Here is a 17,836-nt window from a genome sequence, read left to right as displayed (position 1 = left end):
CAATGAATACATATATTATTCCAATGCCATCTAAGATAAAAGGAAATGTTATAGAGTAATGCAGGTATCTTAGGGCAGCAGATGCATAGTATAATCAATCAAACATGTGCCTTATATCACAAGACTATTATTTTCTTACTTATTTGAATTATGTTTTTGTAATATAAATTCATGAGATAAATAATAATGATAAAGTATGCAGAATTATTATAAATATAAAAGATAAATAAATAAATAAATTATTGTATATAGAAGATATAATAAATATTATATCTTAGATAAAAAAATAATTTACTAATTTTTATTGTTATGAATATCTATGATAAATTATTATATATAGAAGAATGTAAACCTTGTCGATTGAAAAATACAAGAAACCTCCCAGTGAATGTGTCACATATGAACTGAAGCTAGTTTCTACAATGTAAATATTTAGTTAAATGTTGATGTAAAATTTTAATATATTTTTACATAAATTATGTAAAATTTAATATTAATTAAAATTAAAATAATACATGATATATTTAAATACTCAAGTAATATATTATCAACGGATAGAATTTTTATATAAATAATTTTTATTTAAATATTTAGAATTTTACTTGTTAAAAATATAGAACAATGACAATTTGGTAAAATATACATTCCAGTAATCTTTTATTCCTTCAACCAAACACGGTAATCTTACATTCCTGCCAAACCAACCAAACCAAACACAATAATCCTATTCCCTGGTAATCTTTTATTCCCACTGATAATCTTACATTCCGTGAATCAAACGCACCCTTAAGGGCTGTAAGAAATCCCTTCTCAAGTCCAATCTCCATTACCATGGTAAGCCGGTTAAAAGCCCGAGCTGAATAAATGATTGGGAAGCAAGAGCAGTTTCCAATGATTCAATGTTATGCATTCTAGCCTCGATAAGGAGCGCCTTCTGCAGTCCACTAAGAACAAGGTATAGTTTCCCATAGAGGAACACATAAATTCCGAGCACAGAAACCTGATTTTTTACAGATCATAGACAAGGAAAACATCAGAAAATCATGTAAATACAAACCTGATCAGAAATTCATTTAGTGTCAAAGAATTACCAGGCTACTAAAGTAAAATCCAATGGTTGTGAAATAACAAGACAACATCCTAAAAAAAATCAAATTGACGACCAAGATAATGTATGTCACGACTTATAGTTTGTTCACTGTTTCTATTAGCAACTTTCGCTTCAAACCTTGAGATTTGATTAAGGCCTTGTCAGGTTTTCACCTGAAACGACGAGAAATGATTGAAGAAACAGAGAGAAATGTAGGTTTACAGAAAGAAGTTCTCAATATTTTCATTCATAAAAATCTCATTTTGCAGATTACAACTCTATATATTGCTTAGATTCATTCAATTATTTATTGACAACTGTAGATTCTTTCTAACAAACCATAACCGTTTCCTTTGTCCAGCTTCAGCCCGTGGGTCCTCTTTATCTGTTAACAATTCCTCAGCCAAATTGCTCTGTTGTCTCCATTTGCCCTTTAATCTGTCCAAAGCCATTATCAGGTAATTTTCGTCCATTCACTTTCCCTTTTGTATAATTCGAAATCCCTAATTCATTTTCCAATTTCCCTATCTCTAATCCCTAATTGCTCATCCTTAATTCCCAATTTCTCCTCCAAGGCCATGACAATACCCCCTTCTACAGTCGATGCTTGTCCCCAAGGATCGAAATCAGGAAACTGTGATTTCAGTACAGAAAAATCTTCCCAGGTAGCATTCTCTGGTCCCAAGTTCACCCATTGAATCAATAATTGTGTGACTGCTTTTTTTTTTATCTCTTTTCACCATTCGCTTGTCTAATACCACTGAGGGATAAACACGAAGCTGCCCATCTGCATTGACCTCCGGTGGATTTCGAGAGGTTACTGTTTTATTTCCAATCTTCTTTTTCAATAAACTGATGTGGAAAATAGGATGAATTTTTGAATTTACAGGTAACTGTAATTTGTAAGCCACTGATCCTATTTTTTCCCTGTGACTTTATAGGGTCCATAGTATCTGGCTGATAGCTTCAGGTTATTCCTCAGAGCTACTGATGTATGTCGATAGGGCTGTAACTTAAGGTAAACTTCATCCCCTATCTGAAGTTCTCTGTCATTTCTCTTTCTATCTGTATAATGCTTCATGCGTTGCTTTGCCTTTTCAAGTTGATCATGTAAGATTGTGTTCATACTGTCTCTTTCCTGTAGCAGTTGTTGTACATCTGCTACTTTTGATTCTGTTTGCCATGTCATAATAGGAGGAATGTAACCATAGAGAGCTGTGAATGGAGTTGTTCCCAAAGCAGTGTGGAAGCTGGTGTTATACCACCATTCTGCTTGGGACATCCATTTACTCCAATTTGTAGGTTTCATAAAACACATTCCTCTTAAATATTATTCCAGACACTGATTCAATCTTTCTTTCTGACCATCAGTTTCTGGATGGTAAGTTGTAGTGAATAAAGTACTAGTGCCCAGTAACTTAAGTAGTTATGTCCAGAAAAAACTGGTAAAAATCTTGTCTCTATCAGATAGGGCTATTCTTGGTTGTCCATGTAATTTATATACCTGATCCAAGTAGACTTTAGCTACATCTGCTGCAGTGAAGGGATGTACCAAGGGTAGGAAATGTGCATATTTGGTAAATTTGTCAATGATAACCAAAATATAGTTGTACCTGTTAGAAGTTGGAAGTCCTTCAATGAAATCCATAGTAATGAATTCCCAAGCATGTTTAGGAATTGGAAGTGGTTGAAGTAGTCCTAGTTTCAAAACATGTTCATCCTTAATCCTTTGGCAAATGTCACACTGTTGCACAAAGTCTTTGACCATCCTTTTTATCCATTTCCAATAGAAATAAGATTTCACCCTATGATATGTAGCTTGTATACCTGAAGGACACCTTGAGGTGAGTCATGTAGAACCTCTATAATTTGCTGTCTTAGAGAACCTGTTTGTCCAATATAAACTTTGCCCTTATTTCTTAGGACACTCTTTGAATAGGACCATTCTGTTAAATCTTGAGTGGAGACAGCTAGTTTAGTAATCATTTCTGCAGCCAATGAATCATTCTGGTAACTCTGCTCAACCTCTTGAACCCATGTTGGAATAACAACAGTAGCTGTCAATTGTTGTAATTCCACCTCATCCGCATCTCTTTTAGATAGAGCATCTGCTGCCAAATTGTGTCTACCTTTTCTGTACTGAATAACATAATTCAATCCCAATAACTTGGTGAGCCCCTTTTTCTGTATAGAAGTAGTCAACTTCTGCTTCAACAAATGCTTTAGAGCCTCATGGTCTGTCTTGATAATGAAAGCCCCCTTCTAAGTAGTGTCTCCATTTAGAAATGGCCATAAGGATAGCCAAATACTCTTTTTCATATATGGATAAATCCAGTTGTTTAGGCCCCAATGCCTTGCTAAGATAAGCCACTGGTCTACCTTCTTGAGATAAAATTGCTCCAATTCCTTTAGAACTTGCATCTGTCTCCAAACATAAACTTTTAGTAAAGTCAGGCAGTGCTAGAACAGGAGCATGGCACATTGCAGTCTTAAGGAAGTTCAAAGGTAACTCTGCTTTCTTCTGTCCACTGAAACTGATCCCTTTTAAGCATAGTAGTTAAAGGCTTAGCAATCTCTCCATAGCCTTTAATAAACCTTCTATAGTATCCTGTTAAGCCAAGGAAGCCTCTTAAGGACTTTAAAGTTTTAGGCAATTTCCATTGCTGCATTGCCTGGATCTTTGTTGGATCAGTAGCTACCCCATGTTTAGATATGATATAGCCCAGGTATTCCACTTCATTTTAACCAAAGAAACATTTAGTCTTTTTGGCAAATAATTGATTCTGCTTCAAAACTTCCAGAACAATCTTGAGATGCTTAATATGATTTTCCAAATCAAAGCTGTAAATGAGTATGTCATCAAAGAATACCAAAAAAAAATTCCTTAGGTAAGGCTCAAATAATATGTTCATTAATGCCTGAAAAGTAGCTGGGGCATTAGTCAACCCAAAAGGCATAACCTTAAACTCAAAATGGCCATGGTGAGTTCTAAAGGCTATTTTTGGAATATCCTCAGGGTTGATTCTGATTTGCCAATACCCTGACCTTAAATCCAGTTTAGAGAAATATGATGCTCCATTCAACTCATCTAACAAGTCTTCCACCACGGGAATTGGAAACTTATTCTTAATGGTTAGAGCATTTAGTTGTCTATAATCTATACACATCCTCCAACTCTCATCCTTCTTCTTAACCAACAAACAAGGTGAGGCAAAGAGGCTTTTACTTGTCTGAATTATAGAAGAAGATAGCATTTCTTTTACTTGCTTTTCAACCTCTGACTTCTGATGGCAAGGCATCCTGTAGGGCCTGATGTTCACTGCCTCTGTACCCTCTTTTAATATAATTAAGTGGTCATGTTCTCTTGGAGGTGGCATCCCTTTTGGTTCTTCAAAAACAACTGAATATTCCTCCAATAAACCTTGTAACTCAGCAGGTACCACAGTAGGACTATTCTCCCCACTCAACATAAAGATTTCTCCTGTTAAATCATTGTTTTTTCCCCATCAACTTTTGCAATTTACTGTTTGAAATCAATCTAACATTAGAGGAATTCTGCCCTCCTTTTAGGCTAACATCTTTCCCATCTTTCTGAAAGCTCAGAGTCATATGATTAAAATCCATCAATAGTGGACTGTATTTTCTCAACCAATCCACCCTCAATACCATATCACTCCCTTCCAGAGCTAAAACTCTGAAGTCATGTTCAAATTGAGAACCGTGCATTCCCCACCTTAAATTTTTACTTATAGTTGAACTGTATAATTTTTCTCCATTAGCAACTGTAATGGTTAAGGGATGAGTCTGCTCCACCTCTACTCCTTCTTTAGACCACTGCCCAGTTATGAAACTATGAGTGCTTCCACTATCTATTAGGATGTTCAGTGGTTTTCATGATATATGACCTTGTATCCTTAAGGTATTATAGCCTGTGTTACCTGTTATTGCATTTATAGATATCTCTAGTTCTCCCTCCCCAGAGTCTGCTTCATTGGCCTCATTATATTCTGGTTCCACATTCTTAAACTCTCTTGCATCCTCTATCTCCTCCATAGAATTCAACTATTTGACTTTGCATTGATGACCTGGACTAAACTTCTCACCACATTTGTAGCACAGTCCATGTGTTCTTCTATACTCCACCAAATATTATCTATTCTGATTAGTATTATGAATAACTCCCTTTTGTGGTTGATTCAAGGTGATATTAGGAGATTTATAGACGAAACTCTGTCCTGTAGATGCCACTCTAGGTTGAAACCTCAACTTTATGCTTTCCACCTCCCAAGTCAACTCAACTAGTTTTGCTAATTTAAAAGCAGCAGCCAGAGTGGTTGGATTATGAATTTTTACTCTGTGCTTAATTTCTTCCTTCAATCCACTCAGAAAACTGGAAACAAAATACCCTTCCTCCAAAAATGGACTATATTGTAACATGTAAGACTTCAATTCCTCAAACTTCTCATGATAGTCTTCTACAAGCTGTCTTTGGTTCAGCTTATTAAATTCCTCCACAATATCATTACAATTCTGATCACAGAATCTATGACATATATCTGCTGTAAACTCATGCCAATTCACCTTGTGCTTCTGAGCTATATATCCATCAAACCATGTTTCAACCTTTCCAGTTAGATACATTGTAGCTAATTCTACCTTCTGATATTCAGGTACTTTAAAGATAGAAAAGTACTTTTGGCATTTTCTTACCCAGCCTATTGGGTTTGTTCCATCAAACATCTGAATTTCTATTTTAGGTCTGAAAACATAATTTGACTGACCCTCTCCACCAATAGATGACTCCCCTAAGTCCACTGTATTTCCTTCTATTTTCAACTTTTGCACATCCATAATATCATTAAGTGGACTTTCACAATTTTGAGGAATAACAGCAGGTCTAGATGATAATATTCTAGGTTCATCTTTCTTGAAAGTGTATTTCTCATGCTCATTAAGAACTGTTATTAAGCATGGTTGCTTACCTCTTTTTTTAGTTTAATCTGCAGCTGCTTGTAATCGACCTTTATCAGACAAAGGTGAATCCTTTTCCTCAGCTGCCTGGCTCACCATCTGCAAGATTCTCTGCAAATAGCCTCTATTCTCAGTCACTCCAGTTTCCCCAGTACTTGTATCCTTGCTTCCAGCTCACTTTTCTGACCAGCCCACCAGGATGGTAAGGTCTCTTCATTCCCAGCTTCCACTGGTTGTTCTGGTGTTTCTATGGTTTCATTCTTCTGCATTTTCTTTGTCTTACCCAGCTTGAAAATTTCTTGGGATCAATAATCTAGCTCTGATTACCAATTGTCAGGTTTTCACCTGAAACGGCGAGAAAGGATTGAAGAAACAGAGAGAAAGGTAGGTTTACAGGAAGAAGTTCTCAGTATTTTCATTCATAAAAATCTCATTTTGCAGATTACAACTCTATATATTGCTTAGATTCATTCAATTATTTATTGACAATTGTAGATTCTTTCTAAAAAACCATAACAGTTTCCTTTGTCCAGCTTCAGCCCGTGGGTCCTCCTTATCTGTTAACAATTCCTCAGCCCAATTGCTCTGTTGTCTCCATTTTCCCTTTAATCTATCCAAAGCCATTATCAGGTAATTTTCGTCCATTCACTTTCCCTTTTGTATAATTCGAAATCCCTAATTCGTTTTCCAATTTCCCAATTTCCCTATCTCCAATCCCTAATTGCTCATCCTTAATTCCCAATTTCTCCTCCAAGGCCATGACAGGCCTACATCACGACCTTTGCCAACTTGCAGGTACTCGTGATATGTGATACATCCCCGCCGCAAGGTTGAGTTACATACTTCACAAGGTATCAAATGTATTTCAGTGTAAAGCAACTACGAGTCTACGACTAAACAGTTAGTATATAATATCGGAATTCACAAAACCTACCAGCAAATACATCTTCACTCAAGTTTATTGTTTTTGATGCTTTGCTTATTCCACCTCTTGTGATGTGAAACAGCCTATCTTATACATCTGGATGCCCATAGTGGAAACGCACCCTGCATAAAAGGAAAAACTAATAAAAATTGAATGAAGAAAGCAATGATCACATCATTTGGTATCAAGTAATTACAGAATAGAACAATCTGAGCCTTAATCTTACAAGAATTTATGAAGAAAAACAAACAAGAATTAATGGATACTAGAATGCTGGATGCTAGCTGATGCAAGGAAGACGCATGCAGTGCATTATAAGTGCACGATATACTGAGATCTTCGTATGATATACGGCATCGGTTACCTGAGAGGGTTGGCAAGAAGCCTTTGACCAATGGTGACAAAGCTGGTTTCCTGATATGACATAAACCATGCTAAAGAAGAAACACTGCAGTTTGAAAGAATGAAATTTCAGTCTTTAAGAATAAAAAACATATACTTCCAGTTTCACATAAATGAGTGATTGATTCCTACACACACACAAAAAAATTGAAACAATGTTATCTAGAAGACATAAAAACTAAAGCCAGTTTTGTTTTAAACAACATCTATAGTCTAGTTCCTTCATGATGCCATAAGTTTATGTTAAAGCATTCACCCTAAAGACTCAACTTTGATATAAGACCACGAAAAACCCAGAACTTCAAATTTGGGATAATACCAATTTAACACTTCATAAAGTTTGTTTCATAGCTATTATTATCACCATCCTGTATTCGAGTTATTGCTAGGTTGTTTCTCATTCATGCTTCGTCCTTATGAAATATTTAGGCATTTACTAATATTGAAAACATAAGTCCACCGACTAATTGTTATGAGTTCAAAGGACTAAACCTTCCGGTGAATATGTGTTCCCTCAGACCAAGTATTGTGGGAGGGCGCCGATCATGGTTTTGAAGAAATTCTTGCAGAAGATTTCTCACTTTGAGAGCTTCTTCCAAATAACTGTCCTGAAAATTTGAACCAGCATGAGATTTAAATGCATGCAAGGCAATAAACTTTTCATTTTCAGGAGCAAGAACGTACTTGGTTCATATCAATGGTTTGGAGAGCGTCTCCACGTGTAAGATTATGGCATGGTTTTGATTTTCCGGCTTCCCTTCACCGATAATTGGTGGACCAGGAAGCTTTATTCGATATATCACCTGCAGGGGAATGCAAAACAGATATGCTTAGAAGTTACAAATATCCATATGATCATTTAATTTAAAAATAGATATAAACTAAGTTACTTGGACATAGAGGTGAGTTTCGGGTACGAGTATTCATCTAACATGGAAAAACTTAGCTTGTTCTAAGCTTTTTCTAATGTTTGAAGGATTATACCTCCATACCTATGTCTGAATACATGTCATACAATCAGAGTAACAGAGCATATACCATGGGAACAGTTATGCTCTTGCCAGTAAATAAACTGACCTGGCAATATTTTTTCTTCTTTGGGTACAAACTAAAGGTCAAGGGCTTATTTTTCCTCGGCAATGTGGTAAAAGTAAAACTTGGGGCAGTTTTTTTACCATCTACTTAATGTTTAAACAACTTGGGTGACTTAATTCCTGGTCAAAAGTACCAACAGCTTTTGCCAATATAGAAGAATAAACCTTTGGAGGCTTCTCTCCTATCTTTTGAGGCTTATCTCCTAATATTTCTTCTTTCTCTTCAATATATGCAACTCGTAGAGCTGGGTACCTGAAGAGAAGAAATTGTAAATTTTCTTTATTCAGATTTCTCAAATTTTTCTTATGCTCTGGTATTTATGCAGTTTTACTATATTCTGGTAAGTTACCTTATCATCAATTCCTTTATGTCTTCAGCACGAGGGTCTCCGGAAGATTTATGTGATCCGAACATTTGACAAGAGACAACATACGCGAACTTCATATCTGCTAAGGCATCTAGTTCAGCAGATAACTTGGGATTTTTTCTTTCAATAACATTAACATCCTCGAGAACATCTGGATTAACACAAATAGCCAATTAGTTTAACCATTCTCATTAACATATATCTGATGCTGATGAAAATCCTTATTAAACATTGAATCACAGGCAGAGGATCAGTACCCTTTATACTCGGGCCTTTCGAGAAGTGCTTGTAATTTTAAGGCTTGTCTATAGTATATAATCCCTCTAACTGCCACATTGAAAAGAACGGAATTAGGAATCATATTTTCAAACAATTCAAGGTTCGCTTGCAAGCTCATCAATATATTTTACTACGAAATTTTAGGCACCTGTTCTGCTTAGAGTTTGGCCACGGAAAGAAGCCCATCTTCTAATTTCTTCCTCCTTGCCATCATCTATCAGTTCGTTGAAGCTTGTTATGCATTTGAAGCTGTACCGAAATGGTTTTTCGATCTTTGTCACTCGGACTCCAACTTGAGTGTCAGATACAAATATGTTCTGAACATAGATAATATTTTATTACCTGGAAAGATTTGTTGCATATAGAAGATGATAGAAACTTGTCCTTTGCTCGATTGTAGCTCCTTAAGTTAAAAAGTTACATCCTCCATGTAATGCAGGGTCATAACACTGTACTAGACGGAATACATTGGTTCAGACAATTTTTGTAGAGCTGAAGACATAACAGTTTGACCAGATGATAGAATAGTAACAAGAGAAGACAATTCGACCTGAAAGACAACATACTGCTCACTTCAGGAGCATTAGGCATATCCATGAAGAGTGAAGTAGCAAAGAACGAAATACGCCTTCGGGCTTCCAAGTTTTCTGGTATGTCCATTGCATTATCTTTGACACTAAGCAATAAATGCAACCGCTTTATCTGCCATACGAAGATTAAAATTCAGATTGTAAGTATATATAACATGAGTGAACATCTTTTTGCAGGTCGGTTAAATGTTTATGATAATGGAAACCAGCAATGCTTCTAAGTAAGGGATAAGAGGATATCGTTACCTGTTCTATCAGAGGGCCATCGTCAGGCAAAGGAAAACATATACAAGTCTGGCTAGCAACGGATTCAAATAACTGTGGTTCAATCTTTCCAGAGAAAACAGAAGAATCATCACTGGCTTCGGGGGATGATTCTATCAAATCCACTATTCTACATGCATTTGAAAGATGGATTTCAGAAAGGTGAACAAAATTAATTCCTCTTCAGAAATGGTACAAGAAAAGAGTCCAAGCATGAAACCTGTGAGCGTTTGCCATCATATCATTTGTTAAAAGCTCAAAGATATCTTGGAGAACTTCCACAACTTTACTACTTTGGTTTTCATTTCCCTCAACCTTATATTATACCAAGTAACAAGTTATGAGATTTCGGATATCGGTTTTGTTAGGGGAAATGCAAAAGAACAAAATGTTTGCAACTTAGCTTTAGTGGTATAAACACTTACCAGCAATTCAAGCAACTCAACAAATTTAGCTTGTAGAGCTGAGAGTGCACTCATCTTGAATTCCTTAAGAAAGCTTGATTCTTCAATGCTTCGTTCAATTTCATTCTAGACGGTTGATACAATCCTAACCAACAAATATATAGGTTAACAATAGTAGGAAGGCTTGTGAACTGCACTCATAATTCCAAATTTATCTGCCTAACAAAAAATCAAAAAAGAAGATTGGAACATTTCATCAAACCAATTTTCTTTTTCTACAACAAGAATGTCATACAAAAGAATAAGAACATATATATATATATGATGTGGCTTATGTTGTTTACTACCTCTTTTCCAGGTCACCGACAATAAGAACTTCGAGGATGTACTTCACCGACTCATAGCACTCCTTCACAGAAAAGTACATGTACTCATCTTTTCTAATCCTTTTAAAGAGTTTCTCGTCCTTCCCCACAAAATCTCTTGCAATGCTCACAGCGGTTGAAAACTAAAAGACAGAGCAATGTCAAGGAAGAAGAGCAATGATGAAACAGAAAAAAAAATATTTTCTTATGAAAAAACATACCTTATTTGCTAGAAGGAAAATGGGCCAACAAATAAATCCAGGGAACAACCCTGATGTAGGTATTGTCATCAAATCCATTTCCCTGTTGCTTATCAAGTCTTCTGATCTAAAATTACGGATAATTTGGTTCCAGACTAGAACAAACTTCTGATCTAATACTTCACTCTTAGACGCCTGAAATAGCATCAGTTCAATGATCAGAAAGGGGGGAAAACCCCACAAGAACTTATAACTAATAGTCCTAGTTCTGGACCTCATACCTTGCAAAATATGTTCTGGAGGAAATTCTGTTCTACTCTTTTTCGATTGTGGTGGGATAAGGCGGTTGAATGCAGAAGGCAAGGACTGAAATCTACTTCTCAGCATTCCCAACGTCCGGATCTATATTACAAGTAATATTACGTATTCTCAACATAATGGCATGCTGCTTATGGAAGGAAATAAGGCCATACCTCACCAAGATGATGCAAAATGCCATAAAGTCCTCCACACACCGTACAATAAACAGAATACCAGATTTGTGTGTCCATGAAATACACCTGAGATGATTTTCAAACAGTATATAAATGTTGTGTTTTAAAAGCAACATTGAACAAAGTAACTATTATGGCAAGTGCAGAAATTTGCAATTTCAATTCTAGTCTGCATTAACTCAAATTTTTCATTTTCAATGGTGAGACCAGGCAGGTGCAGTTTTCATCATGTAGACACACAATATGTTCGATTGGAAACGAAGTTTCGGTACAGCTAAACCTTCTAGGTTAAAGATAAGTTGCCGATCTTTGGGGAAAAACTTACAACTATTATGGGAGCCCAGACTGCCACAATAGCACCAGCATTATTCCTGACTGGAAAAGAAGATGAATGCTTTTTATTACAAATACAGCTCAAACGTAGCTCTTTAAAATTATATAAAAAATTACAACAAAAAAAGAAGAAGAAAAAAACAAAGGATTGGAGAATACCTTTGGGGAAAAGCTCATGCCAATCGTATATTTGTACACCAATTTTCATAATTTCTCTTGTTGGTGCTATTAGGGGCTTTATCTACATTGTTTGATCAGTAGTAAGAATCAAAATTTTGGAAATACATGGGCACATTTCCAACCATAATCAAACGCAGAAAGAACATGTTTTCTATGCGTACGTAGCCAAACTTAGCACTTAATTTATATCCATAAATCACATTAAAAAAAAGCTGTTTTTCCTGTGTTAACTGTAACCCCAATTTAGGGGCTAAATTTTAAGAAATTATAATATGGTAAATTTAATTGGTATTTTGGAAGAAAATGAGGATTTAATTTCAAAATTTCAAAGTTGGAAGACCATGTTATAAAGTGCAGAAAATTCAGTGGCTAAACTTATGGTTTACCCATTTTTCTTTTTGAGATATTATAAACCCCCATCAGACGCATATTTTTCTGGAAAATTCCAGTTTTCCTCTTCCCCTCAACCTCTTTTTCAACTCCGATCTACTCGCCGTCCGACCTCCGATCGACGAACCGAAACCACCATCGTGTTCATTGTCAACCGAGGAACAAAACCCCTCAAACCTTTCGTCGTGAATCATTGTCGTTCGTCATTAATTTCAGTCGAAAGTATCATCGGTAATAACTCGATTTTAGTTGGTTTTTCATCGATTCACGATGATCGGGTAATCCGTTTACGACACCTCCCGCACCATCGCGTTCCTTGCATCGTTCCGAGTCTGTCGGTGTCATCCTTGGTCTCCGTCGACGGCGGCGCGTGAGGTGGTGAAGCGATCAAAGTTTCCGACGTTTTGGAATCGAGCTCTCCGCCGTTCAAAATTGTGAACCGATCTTTGTAAGTGCCTCAAAATCGCTTAAAATAATTTTTAGGAATTTTTCCGGGAATTTTCCGACACGGGGTTACTTTTCACGCGCCGCACGCGCCACCACCTGAGAATGGGCTTCGTTTGGAAGCCTGAGAAGCCGTTTGAGCCGAGCCGCTTGAGCTGAGCCGAGCCGTTTGAGCCGAGCCGTTTGAGCTGAGCCGAGCCGTTTGAGCTGAGCCAAGCCGAGCCGCCTAGATTGAGCCGTTTACTGTTGACCACCGTTGACTGACGTTGACTACAGTTAACCAAAACGTTGACCATCTTTGACCGGGCATTAAACGACCTTTGACTTCGACCGAGTATACCTATCTTGATAGTTTTCGACGTTCCAAATCCGATTCCGTAATCCGTTTTCCAAAATTCGGACCCGAAGGCCTCGATATTGCCGGTCAAACCCGTTGACTTTGATTTTGACCAAAAATTCCAAATTTTCGAAAAGTCATACTTTATGCTTTCGACGTCTTGAATCCGAATCCGAAGTCGGTTTCGCCAAATTCGAACCCGGTAAGCTATTTTTGACTAATTTATCACCCGATTCGATCCGTTTATCGCAATTAAGCTCCGTTTCTGATATAATTTATGTTGATATGTATCTGAGGAATTATTTGAAGTTGAATTGAAGATCAAAGGCATTCGAATGGAATTTTTATGGTCGATCGGTATTGCACGAAAATCGAGGTACTTTACTACCTCTTTATGCTTTATGGAACATGTTGATATTGGTAAATGCATGAATAAGATAATGTGGTCACTTTTGTGGAGTTGAATAATTTATTCACTCGATATGAATGTGGTAGAAATTCTGTAACTGAATACGGATCGAATGACTAAGATAAGAGATTGATAATTGTTAGAATTAAATTACAAGTTTGTGATTGGTGATAAAGAAATCAGCTCTAGATTTGTAAGTTATATTTTATATCATCAAGGGTTAAATGTTAAAGATACTTGGATGAAAAATTATGAGAGTTTGTGAAGGAATCATTTCAAAATCAAAGAATGTTCGGGAAAGCAATTGATCATAGGATCTCTAAATTATAATTATTTTCGTTAAGTGCTAATATTGAAATTATTTGGTTAAGAAATTACGAAAATGCCCTTGAGAGATAAAATAGTCTGAATTGACCCTGAATGAGAGAGTACTTTGAGGATTTGTACTTAACTCGATTAAGTACGAATTTAATTGTTAAGATCCTGTATTTGTACAGAAAAATTTATAATATTCCGTTTGTAAAATCTGAGAAGACACTTGACCCGAAAATATTCGAATAAGGAGTAAATACTTGAAGAGTAATTTATTGGAGGTATTCTGCTGACAGAATTGTTCGAAAGGACTGAAGTAAATGATAAGATGAATTAAATAATAAGACCGGATGGAAGGAAATGATTGAAATATTCTAGAATTATAAAATGACCAAATTACCCCTGGAATGGAAATAACTCAAGAATGTCACCAAGCTCAGGAATGAACGGATATACTCAAGCTTTGAAATGAATAGAAAAAAATGTTAAGCACCAAAATGACCAAAATGCCATTATGACCTAGAATAAGTAAATGTCTTGGATTAATTAAGAAATCCAAATAAACATGGATGTTGTGCTACCAGTAAAAGTTATGAAACGCAACTTAAGTGATTAACCAACGTTAGTACTATATCATTACCTGAATGATATAAGTATCACTTGAATGTTTGTTCATCTGCTCAAATTTGGATCGATGATAATTCTGGAAGTACTTGGCGCAGCTCAACTCTAGAGAGCATACAGTACTAATAAGTGGGTAGTCGTTAGTCAAATCAACCACGAATACCATAATAACTTTATTATATGAATAAATTGAAATGAAATGTAGTACAACGTGTATTTGAAATTCAGAAACGTCTGAATTATTCTGGAAAACTTTAAAGTAATCGGGATAGACTTGCTTACCAAACGAACTAAGTAACATCAATGAGTAAGGATTAAATAGGTGATTTGATGAGTTTGGAAACACTGTTGAACTTACATGATGAATTGTCATTATGGGTTATGAGCCATGGATCAAGTACGTCAGTATTTCCTGATATTGTTGAAACGTAGAAATGAAATAAAGACCGTTGGAAGATTTATTCAGTGATGATTATGGGGATGATCTATGGATCTGCACTATGGTATTAAAGAGTGAATACACTGGAAGGATAATGAATTGACTTGTTGACATGCATCAGTTTGAGAGTTGTGTAACTCGAGTTGTTTGATAATATGATCGATAGTCGTAGATTGTAAATGACTTGAATCTTCGATTCTATATTTCATCTAAAATCACTTCGGTCATGTTTGAAAAAAAAAACAAGTAACGCAGATGGAAAAGATTCTGAATATCTCATTTGGTTCAATTGGGCTGAAATCCTATGAATTTAAAGTATATTCCTGAATACCCCTGATTGTTTGGGTAATGGAATCACTCGCAGTAAATCTGAATTTAGAATTATTATGTATAAAGGTTCCTGAACGTTTTCCTAAAGCACACGAAAATATAGTGGGATTCTAATGTATCAATATTAAATGTCTGGCTAGATCGGTTAGTAATCGATTCTCCTCAATAGGACATTGTTCCAGGAATTCGATCAAATTTCATAAGTTTCATGTTATCCAAAATGATAACTACAATGGCCTCTGGAAATACTGGGATTCTCTAGTGTGTTCCCTACTTATTACTGAACTGTTTTATTGGTTTTAATATGTGGTACACCGAATTCATTGGTTATTGTTTTATGGATGCACCAATTTAATGTGACAATTTATGGAATATGGCTGCTATCTAATTTTTGTTTTGAAATGGTATATGATTACCATGTTTTGGATTTATGGAATTTATGTCACGGTGCAATTGAATTTTGGAATTGAATTACGATGGAATAGCTCTGATCAAGCTAAATGGGCCTAATGTGACTCTTGAGGGCCCCAAGATGTTTCATTAGGTCGGCTTTCCTTTGCTGTGTGCTTAGGGTAAGCTATATGGACTTATTGACTTGGGCTTAAGGATACAAGCTTCATAGCATATCCTTAAGTCGGCTTTCTTTTTTTGCTATGTGCATAAAGTAAGCTATATGGAAAATAATTTTGGGAACTACTGATGGTGTACCAGAAAAGGGTTTAAACTATGATTTTCAAAAGTTAAACTCTTTTACGAAATTGTGAGATTTACTGGACTATGATTTGTACCTATTATGATTTTATTATACTGTTGGAACACACTAGACATCCTATTCGATCTCCTGAAAATGTCATACTTTGAAAGGTTTCTTATGAACTGAGATTCATGGCTTCTACTCGATGAACTTCTAAGGGAACCCCAAATTATTCTGCAAGCTGGTATACATATGATTCAATAAGGAAATGATATGGCTTTCCATTTATCTACATGTCATGTAGCATCATCTGGTAGTTCTGTATTACTGAGCTTTCCAAAGCTCACTCTATTACTCACCTTTTCAGGTTAAAACAATTTTACCAATGCATCTATCGACTTCAGTAAGGGAGTTCTTCCGGCGTGGTTGCAGAGTATGGTACTTGTGATTAGGGGGCATGTAATTGTATTTTGTTTTATATACGAGTTTGAAAATCTGTTTTATTTTTAAATAGTGATAAATGATTTTATAAGTTTACATGTTCTGATAAAAAGTTTTAAAATTTCCGCTATTTTTACGGTGGGTCGCTCCGGTGGCCCTAATGTGACTTCTCGAATCGGATCGGGCTACCCGCATCGGTTTGGGGTGTTACATTTAGTGGTATCAGAGCTATGGTTTAAGTCAAAATTTTTCAAGATAGACCGGCCGGTCGAATGTCAAAATATGTCTGATCAGTACATGCCCCTAGACTGCAATCATACCTCTCTGAGCCGGAACTCCAGGGCTGAGTCCTTATCTGTAACGAATAAACCGAAGTTTCTATCCGTTAAGGCTATACTTGTACAAAAAGGAATACCAGTAACATCTGTCTTAACGCAGTAAAGTACCTTAGCCATGTGAGAGTTATTCATCTGAGAAATTCTGACTCGACTCCAGAAATAAAATTGAGATATGTTGCTGCTCTATGAGCCTATTCACGTAACCAAGGCTGAATTGATTTCACAAGGATAAAGTTGTTTTGATTACTTACTTGGACTGAGGGAGAATTCTGAAGAGATTGATTACTCGAGAAAATTTTCGTTCAGATTCTTTTATTGAAATGAGGAAGATTTCTGATAAGAATGTATACTCAACTGGTTAAGGATTAGTAGAGAATCCGTATTTCTATAAAAAGCTACTCGAAGATATGGAAGAGTTGATAAAAGTTTCATTTCTACAATTATGTGACATTAATGAATTTCGAGGGCGAAATTCTTTTAAGGAGGGGAGAATTGTAACACCCCGATTTAGGGGCTAAATTTTAAGAAATTATAATATGGTAAATTTAATTGGTATTTTGGAAGAAAATGAGGATTTAATTTCAAAATTTCAAAGTTGGAAGACCATGTTATAAAGTGCAGAAAATTCAGTGGCTAAACTTATGGTTTACCCATTTTTCTTTTTGAGATATTATAAACCCCCATCAGACGCATATTTTTCTGGAAAATTCCAGTTTTCCTCTTCCCCTCAACCTCTTTTTCAACTCCGATCTACTCGCCGTCCGACCTCCGATCGACGAACCGAAACCACCATCGTGTTCGTTGTCAACCGAGGAACAAAACCCCTCAAACCTTTCGTCGTGAATCATTGTCGTTCGTCATTAATTTCAGTCGAAAGTATCATCGGTAATAACTCGATTTTAGTTGGTTTTTCATCGATTCACGATGATCGGGTAATCCGTTTACGACACCTCCCGCACCATCGCGTTCCTTGCATCGTTCCGAGTCTGTCGGTGTCATCCTTGGTCTCCGTCGACGGCGGCGCGTGAGGTGGTGAAGCGATCAAGTTTCCGACGTTTTGGAATCGAGCTCTCCGCCGTTCAAAATTGTGAACCGATCTTTGTAAGTGCCTCAAAATCG

General features: G+C 36.2%; 1 pseudogene; it reads right to left on the bottom strand.

Annotated features, from left to right (window-relative positions):
- The window catches only part of LOC120177267, a 59,728-nt pseudogene that overhangs the window by 24,713 nt on the left and 17,179 nt on the right, over window positions 1-17,836 (bottom strand).

This window comes from Hibiscus syriacus, unplaced genomic scaffold (genome assembly GCF_006381635.1).
Source record: "Hibiscus syriacus cultivar Baekdansim isolate YM2019G1 unplaced genomic scaffold, ASM638163v2 tig00112285_pilon, whole genome shotgun sequence".
Taxonomy (NCBI): domain Eukaryota; kingdom Viridiplantae; phylum Streptophyta; class Magnoliopsida; order Malvales; family Malvaceae; genus Hibiscus; species Hibiscus syriacus.
This window is presented reverse-complemented; position numbering and strand designations above follow the sequence as displayed.